The following is a 9,253-nucleotide window of genomic DNA, read 5'->3' as shown; positions in this document are numbered from 1 at the left end:
TAACCGACTCGATGGGCATGAGTTTGGGTAAACTCCGAGATTTTGTGATGGACAGGGAGGCCTGGCGTGCTGCGATTCATGGGGTTGCAAAGAGTTGGACACGACTGAGCGACTGAACTGAACTGAAAGGCACATTTATGTTACGTTCTTAGCTGTTTACTTTGTTTCATAAAGCAGTCTGTAAATTCCTGCACCAATACCACCTTATTTGCATTCTATTTAATAATCATTTCATTGCAACCCCATGGACTATAGCCCCACCAGGCTCCTCTGTTCATGGAATTTTCCAGGCAAGAATATTGGAGTGGGTTGCCATTTCCTTCTCCAGGGGAACTTCCTGACACAGGGATAGAACCCGCGTCTCCTGCATCTCCTGCATTGGCCAGTGGATTCTTTACTACTGAGCCAGCTGAGAAAGCCCGTTTTATAATCACTTACATCACAATATTAGAATCTGTTCATCTCTCCAGAAAACTGCCACGATGAAAAGGTCTGGAGTTTGCCTTCACATAGGCTGTGCTGGTTTTAAAATACATCCACAAATTCTTCAATATATCTCTCTTTACCAGGTGGGGCTTAATCCCGCTCTCTTTGAGTGTCGGGGTGTACTTAACTTATTTCTAGCAAAAAGAATGTGGCAGAAATGATGACAAATGACTTCTGAGGCTGGGTCATAAAAGATACTGCGGCTCACACTCACGTTACTCACTCGAAGAGCACCTCCCGAGTCCTGAGGACAACCAGGAAGCCCCATGGAGACGTCCACGTGGCAAGGAACCACAGCCTCCTATGAAGAGCCAGGGAGGAACGATGCCTCTGGCCAACAGCCGTGTGAGTGAGCCACCCTGGGTCCAGCCCCTCCAGCCCCAGGCAGGCCTTCAGAGGAGTGCGACCTCCCGAAACACAGCCAGAGCCAGCTAAGCTGCTCCCAGATGCCCAACCTGGAAGCTTTGTGAGATAATAAATGACTTTTGTTTTAAGCTATTCGGGGGGTATTTTTTATGCAGCAACGGATAACTAACGTGACATGTTAGTGAACACAAACCCCATTGTCTTGGGAGTGATTGAGATGAACATGGCAGCTATTAACAGGTTGGGTTTCAGGGGGATTTTATGCATCCTTTGCCTATAGGCCACCTAGGAATCAGGACGTACACCTACCAGAGATTTAATAAGCTCCCAAATTACAAAGATTCCCCAAACCTCCTCCGAATATATCCCTTCCTCACACACAGTTATAATAAACACAGGTAGCGGTCCTGGTGGTGGTGGTGGTGACTTCTTAAGGGGAGACAAATATTTACCTTGTGAGATTTGACTTCTGTCTCCAGAGGTTTCTGAGTCCGTCTTATCCAAAGGGCCTGAGTTTCTACTTCTTAGTCCTTGTGACAGATTGTATTTTCCAAAAATGACCTTGATGTCACACATCCCTTCCCACGTGTTCTCCTCACATGATAATGTTGACACTTTCCCCCTCCAGGAGTGGGGTCCATCTTTCCCTCCAACCTGGATGGACTTGTAACTAAAGCAGAAGTGATGTTTTGTGACTTTCTAGGTTGGATCATAAAAGGGACACACCCCCAACGGACCCTTCTGAGACACTTGCTTTTGGAACCCAGCCACCATGCTGTGAAGAAAGTAAGAAACCCCATAGAAAGCCCACAAGTAAGTGCTCTGGCTGAAAACCCCACTGGGCCCCCAGCTGACTGGTAGCATCAAATGCCAGATAGTCAGTGAAATGTCAGATGATTCCAGCAACCAACCACTGAGTCACCCCCAGCCTTCAAGCAGTACCAACTGATGCCACCTGGAGCAGAGATGGTCCCAGCCAAACTGCAGATTCATTAGCCAAGTCAATCGTTATTGTTGTTTTAACCCACTAAATCCAGGGTGGTTTGCTATGCACGTTATATAATCCCAAATTCACTACCAAATCCTAAATGTCCTGTGTCTTATACTACGCATCTTGTGTTTTCTATGATAATCTATCTTACTCAATAGGGAAGAAACTAAAGAAAACCACAGTGCAGACATCTTCCTGATCAAACTGTGTTCCTGTCAGTTAACAAGTGAGGGAAGCAAGTGTGCCTGAGTGCTTAAGCACCCTTATAATTTCATTGGGCTTCTGTATGATTGTTTGTGGAACACTGCCAGGCTTTCAGTAGTATTCATGCAATGCTTGCAGATTTTCAGACTTTGTTGAACAAGCTTCTCTTCCTTTTGTGAATTTGGCCCCAAAAAAGAGATCCAGCCAAGGTCCCTCCAGTAACAACAGGCTCATGAAATAGTCTGAATCTCTCTCTACTTCTCCCAAGTGCCCCAGGAAAAGGCCAGAAACTAGAAGCTAACCTATCCTTCCTCATTTGTTGCTGTTGTTCAGTCACTAAGTCCTGTCACACTCTTTGCGACTCCACAGACTGTAGCCTGCCAGGCTCCTCTGTCCGTGGGATTCTCCAGGCAAGAGTACTGAAGCGGGTTGCCACTTCCTACTCCAGGGGACCTTCTCAGCCCAGGGATCAACCCCACGTCCCCTGCATTGGCAGGTGAACTCTACTGCTGAGCCAGGGAAGCCCAGCCTCTCTCATTTAGGTGTGGGGAAGTATGGGAGTGTAATGCCAGAAACATGGTACCACTAAGCTCGGGCATAGGAAAGCCAAGGTATTGGACAGGAAGTTAAGCGTAGGAGCTGATTAAGCTTTCACGGGATTTGCTCCCTTTCTCCTGACCCTGCCCATCCCCATTTCTTTAGTATTAGCTATTGCCAGTGAAATGGGCAAATATATATTTTGAATGGGATGCTGCCATCCAGCCCAGTTCTGATGATTCTGCAGAAACCACAGGAAATCAAGGTGAGGAGGTGATACTACAGGGTACTTGAAGAGCACCTGGACCTACAAGGTATAGTGTGTGAAGTGTGTGAACCATCTCTTTTCTATATGTTGATTTATAAGTAAAAAGAAGAACTCAGAAATGTTTGAACAATTATAGTTAGGTGCTGAAGCAGGTGTTGCGAAGAGAATGAAATGCTGAATAAGAAACAGTTTCTGGGAATTCCCTGGCTGTTCAGTGGTTATGACTCAGTGCTGCTGCTGAGGACACGGGTTCAATCCCTGGTCAGGGAACTAAGATCCTGCAGACCAAGCAGCCAAAAAAAAAAAAAAAAAATCATTCCTTTCCTGAGTTGTGTAAATCAGGGGTTCCCAACTGGGCCGGACAGCAGGAAATGACCAGCATCCAGAGAGGAAGCTGAAGCTTCATCTGTGTTTACAGCTGCTCCCCAGAGCTGTTACCATCGAGCTCTGCCTCCCAACAGGTCTGAGAATGCATCGCCTCATCATCTGAGGTGGAGCTGAGACAGGGATACTAGTGCTGGGGAGCAGCTGCAAATACGGATTGTTTCCAGAGGGGCTTGACTCACAGGGACCACCGTAAACCAGTTGCTTGCAGACTCATATCAAAACCCTATCAGCAAGTGGCAAGTGACGGTGAGTTGTATAATGATATCACAATGTAGGAACAATAAAGTGCACAATAAGTAATGCATTTGAAAAATCCACAAACTCTCCCCCTCTCCACCAGTCTGTGGAAAAACTGTCTTCCACAAAACTTGTCCCTGGTGCCAAAAAGGTTGGGGACCACTGGTGTGAATGATGAGGGGACTCGTTCTCAGCGCCCCACCTCTGCTCTGCAGTGCTGAGTCAACAGGAAGTAACGAGCAGCAGCAGTGTAAGCGCCCCCCTCTCAGCAGTTCCGTAATAGACACACACGCAGCAAGACTGGCTTTCTGCTGTCTTATCCGCTGGTGCCATGGTCTACCCCAGCAGACCACCTCTGAGAGCCCGCCACTCGCAGACTCACACAGCAGAGATGTCCCTGCAGCCTGTTCTTACTGCCAAGGCCTTGTCAGCACCAAGCTGCCCCTTCTGAGATCCTGCTCCCCTACTCATTCTTGATTCTCCTTTCAACGCCCTTCATAGTTCCACCTAGTGAAATCTTTCTTTCCATCTTTAAATAGTTTACAGAACCAACACTTAAATGTTAAAATGTTTCCTCATTATACCACCAAAAATCATTTTGGATACCCCACAATGGTTCACACATACCATGTGGGGTAGGCTGAAAACGTCTCCCAAATGGTCCCCCAAGTCCTAACCCCCAGAACCTGTATGAAAGGGATTTTTGCAGATGAGATTAAGGATCCTGAGATGAAGAGACTACCCTGGTTTATCAATATGCAGTCCCTCCCCACTGTTACCACAGATTACTTTATAAGAGGGAGGAAGGAGGAAGGGAGAGAAAAATGTGACAACAGAAGGAGACAGACAGATGGAGTCTGGGAGATGCTATGCTCCTTGCTTTGAAAATGGAGGATGAGGCTGTAAGCCAAGGGATGCAGCCAACCTCTAGAAACTAAAAAAAGTAAGAAAACAGATTCTCTCCTAGTCATCTCTGGAAGCAAGAACACAGTACTACAACCTATTTTAGACTCTGACCTCCAGAACTGCAAGAGAATAAATTAGTGCTGCTTTAACCCATTAAGTTTGTGGTAAGTTGTTACAGCAGCGAGAGTAAGCTAATACACTACCATTCAACACTTAACTCATACCTAATAAACCAACCAGGCCATGATCAAGACAGTACATAACAGATTCTCAGCTTTTTACATAATAGACTGTCAAATGTATCACAAGCTGTTGGAGGTCATCACCAAGAGGACATGATCACATGCTGACCCCGGAACTGGACCCTGGATACTGGATGTGCCACACCCCCTCCACTGTACTCAGAAGGTATGTTCTGTCCACCTTTCCCATGGTGGGAGCTATTTCAAGGACAAGAGAGTAAGGTGTTGTTGAGACCACCTGGATGGTATGCATGACTGGACTCTGTTCAGGGCTCTACATAATCTTTTAAGATTCTGGAAGGTGAGTGTGGTGAGCTATTCATCTTCTGACTGCCCCAGACAGACTCAGTATGTAAGTCCTCTTGCTTTGTAGGTGCTTCCTACCACCTACCAACCTGGCATGACCCTCTTCAGTCTCTCCTCATCCTCTGTGTATGGGGACCAGTCTGTGAACCAGTATGAGTATGGGCCATGTATTTATCTCATTAATGAGAAAACCAGCAAGATAGTGAGGCTGGTTTAAAAGAAATACAAGAAAACATGTACCAAACTGAGTGGAGAAAAGAATGCTGAATAAGACTCAAATGTTAAATATCATACCAGTTAATATCTGGGGAGGCAGTTAAATGGTCCCCTTTGGGATTACCTTTTCTATCAAAATGAAGTCATCTCAACTGGACAAAAATAATTTGCAATTTAGCAATCTTCTACAAAATAACATCTAACTTGTACCAACTTTGGCACCTCCCTAACAGTCAATACTAAGTCAAATAGAACTACCTCCCCTAGAACTTCAAGTTACCCTTAAGCAGGCTCATTAGACAATGTTCTTGTTAGAACACAAAAAGGGCACATAGTAACCCTTTTTCTTATTTTCAAGTTCCGTGTAACTTTTCTAAAGAGATGTCTCAGGTACCTACTAGTAGTAATAAACCACTCCAGAATTTTGTGTTTTAAAACCACCATTTTACTCTTCTTTTCTTTTTTTTTTTTTCTTTTTTTTTTCGAAACCACCATTTTATTCTATCACCACAGTTTCATGGGTCAGGTATTTGGGAAAGGCTTTGAGTGATCCTTCTACTCCACGTGGGGTTGGATGGGGGTCACTCGATGATATTCAGCTGGTAGTTGAGTTGGTCTGGAGAGTCCCAGACAGCTTCATTCATCAGTCTAGTGTGGCTGGTGATTTGGTTGCAGCTGGACCTCTCTTCCTCTCCATGGAGTCTCAGAGCCTTCCCCTGTGATCTCTTCAGCAAGGTAAATAGGCATCTAAGGTGGACCCACAGTGTCAACCTTCTTAGAGACTAGACACAGAGCTGACACAGCTCGCCTCCCCCCACTCTCCCTTGGTCAAAGCCATCACAGTCCAGATTCAAGGAACCCACCTCTTGATGAGAGAACAGTCAAAGAATCTGCAGGCTCTTTTAATCTACCACAAGTTTTTTGTCTTATACATTTTTATTTTCATTATATTGCTAATCTTTTTGTCTAAGGTCTGCTGCACCAAGGGTTCCCATAACTTTCTAGGATGTCCATCACAACTTTGTTGACTATGTGAGAAATGACCCTCTGCGCAGCCTGCCACTCTTTTTCTCCCTCTCTATAATCCTCTACAAGCACTCAAAGGTAATAACTTAAAGCAGTGGTTCTCAAAGTGTTGTCCCAGAACCGACAGCATCAGCATCACTTGGGAACTGTATAAATGTAACCCTTAGGTCCCACTTCATAACTACAAAGTCAGAAACTCTGGGGATGGGGCCCAGCAGCCTGTTTTAATAAGCCCTCATGCTGAGGCTAGGAACCACTATTGTAGAGCTGTACATTACTTAATGAAAATGAATACAACATCTGAAACTAGTCTCACAAGAAAGTACATTTTATGTTCTTTTACCATCATCTTAAAAAAAAAAAAAAGAGGATGTCTAGATTCTGTAAATACCACAGTGGGTTATTTACAACTTCTGAAAAAGAACAGACAATGCTAAAGCATGGTGGCTTTCACTAACTGATGTCCTCTCTCTGATGTCAAAAGCCTTTTTCATACATCTGGCATGAAGGAGAGACTTTTATTCCATCCATTCAAGGGACACTTTCCAGAGACCTCATATCATATTTCTCCAGAATTACCTGTGAAAATAATTTGTACCTTCTCCATCTTAAGAATGGGGTTGTTGGGACTTCTCTGGTGGTCTAGTGGATAAGACTCTGTGCTCCCAAGACAGGGGACCTGGGTTCAATCTCTGGTCAGGGAATTCGATCCCAGATGCAGTAACTAATACACTGCACATCCAAATAAATATTTTTAAAAAGAAAAGAATGGGCCTGTTATGTAGTTTAAAAAATACACTATTTACCTAAAGGGATTCTCTTGAACCTCCATTAAAGACAGGCCTCACAGAGAGAAAAGCAGGTAAATTTATTGATGGTCTCTATGATACCTTGCTTTCTGTTTCTTTCACTTCTGCTCTTTATAATTTTTTTCCTTATTCTTTGAGATTATCCTATTTTCTATACAAACTGCTTTAGCTGTATCCTAAAAGTCTATGTTAATAAGTTTATAGCTTAGTTTTAAATGTGTCCTACTTCCCATTATGTTTTCTCAAGTAGTTCATTAATTAGAGGCGTGGAGTTTGTTTTTTTAATTTCCGATTTCTAACATAATCATCAGAAAACAGGATCCACAACATCAGGAATCAGCAAACTCTTTCTGTACAGGCCATATAGTAAATATTTCAGGCTTTGTTAGCCAAATGGCCTCCATTTTAAGTATGCAACTCTCCCTTGGTTCCCTAAAGCAACCAAAAACAATATGTAAATAAATAAGGATGGCTGCATTCCAACAAAACTTTACTGACAAAAACAGGCAGCTGGCCAGATTTGACTGTGTGTCACAATTTGCCAGGCTTCCCAGGTAGTGCAGTGATAAAGAATCCTCCTGCCAGTGCAGAAGACTCAAGAGACTTGAGTTTGATCCCTGGGACTGGAAGATCCCCTGGAGGAGGAAACGGCAACCCACTCCAGTATTTTTGCCTGGAAAATCCCATGGACAGAGGAGCCTCGTGGGCTACAGTCCATGGGGTTGCACAGAGTCAGACACGATTGGGCATGCATGCACGGGTTTGCTACTGCTGCTGCTGCTAAGTCACTTCAGTCCTGTCCGACTCTGTGCGACCCCATCCCTGGGATTCTCCAGGCAAGAACACTGGAGTGGGTTGCCATTTCCTTTTCCAATGCATAAAAGTGAAAAGTGAAAGTGAAGTCGCTCAGTCATGTCTGACTCTTCAGACAGCCTACCAGGCTCCTCCGACCATGGGATTTTCCAGGCAAGAGTACTGGAGTGGGGTATGCACGGGTTTACATGGCACCAATTCTTTGATCATTGTTAAGACTTGCTGGTACCTAGCATATGAAATTGTGTAATGTATGAATGCTTGGATTCTAATTTCATCTTATACTTAGCCTGCTCCATTTCAAGCTTTAGGTCTGGCCCATGTAAACACTCACTTTTGTAAAACCGTCACAGTGATTAACAGATTGGATTTTTGGAATCAGAGAGACCTGGTTGCTATTGCTATGGGTGGTTTAGTGTTAGTCTCTAAGTCTTGCCGACTCCTCTTTGGAACCCCATGGACTGCAGCCCACCAGGCTCCTGTGTCCGTGAGATTTTCCAGGGAAGGATACTGGAGTGGGTTGCCATTTCCTTCTCCAGGGGACCTTCCTAACCCAGGGATTGAACCTGGGTCTCCTGCACTGCAGGCAGATTCTATGCCGACTGAGCTACAAGGGAAGTGGTTTAGGATAAATTATTTAACATCTCTAATCCTCAAGTTCCACATCTATACAGAAAATAATAGTACCCATCTCACAAGTTCAGAAAGTAAAGAATCTGCCTGCCAATCCAGAAGGCCCAGGTTCGATGCCTGGGTCAGGAAGATCCAAAGGGAATAGCAACCCACCGCAGTGGTCCTGCCTGTAGAATTCCAGGCACAGAGGAGCCTGACAGGCTACAGTCCATGGGGTCGCAAAGAGCGACACAACTTAGCGATTAGCAGTATCACTATCTCACAAACCGCAATCAAGAGTAGTAGTATTAGAATCATCGTGCCATTGAACCACTACTCTGTGAAGCAGGTATCATTAAATCCACTTTACAGAGAAATTAAGCCTCAGACACGTTTAGGTAACTTGCTCCAAACCTAATAGCCAGCGACAAAGCATTGCCTCCCACCCAGAACTTCCTGTTCCAAATTCACAATTTCCACTCCTCAGACTCTGATTAAGCTGGTCATACTACCAAGTAAGGAATTTATGCCACTCCTAAGGCGAGGCTGCACTCTGAGACACCAGGAGAAAGCAGTTGCGAAATGCCCTCCTTAATTCTTCGAATTAATTCTTCGTGGTGCGAGTTTAATCCTCGAGGAGAGTCCTGGGGCCGAAAGGGCAGGGCGGGCCGCGTAGGAGAGGTAAATCTCCCCATCAGGCTTCCGGAAGCACTGCGCCCCGGGCAAACGCCTTCCCGGGCTTGATCCTCTCAGGAGCTGGTGTCTCCCAGCGGCACCCTCAGCCTCGAAGACCGTGCTGCCCACGGCTGAGTTGCCCTTCTCCGCTCTCCCACTCCGCGCGCCTGGG

Source organism: Cervus canadensis, chromosome 11 (assembly GCF_019320065.1).
Source record: "Cervus canadensis isolate Bull #8, Minnesota chromosome 11, ASM1932006v1, whole genome shotgun sequence".
NCBI lineage: Eukaryota > Metazoa > Chordata > Mammalia > Artiodactyla > Cervidae > Cervus > Cervus canadensis.
Note: the sequence above shows the minus strand (reverse complement) of the source record.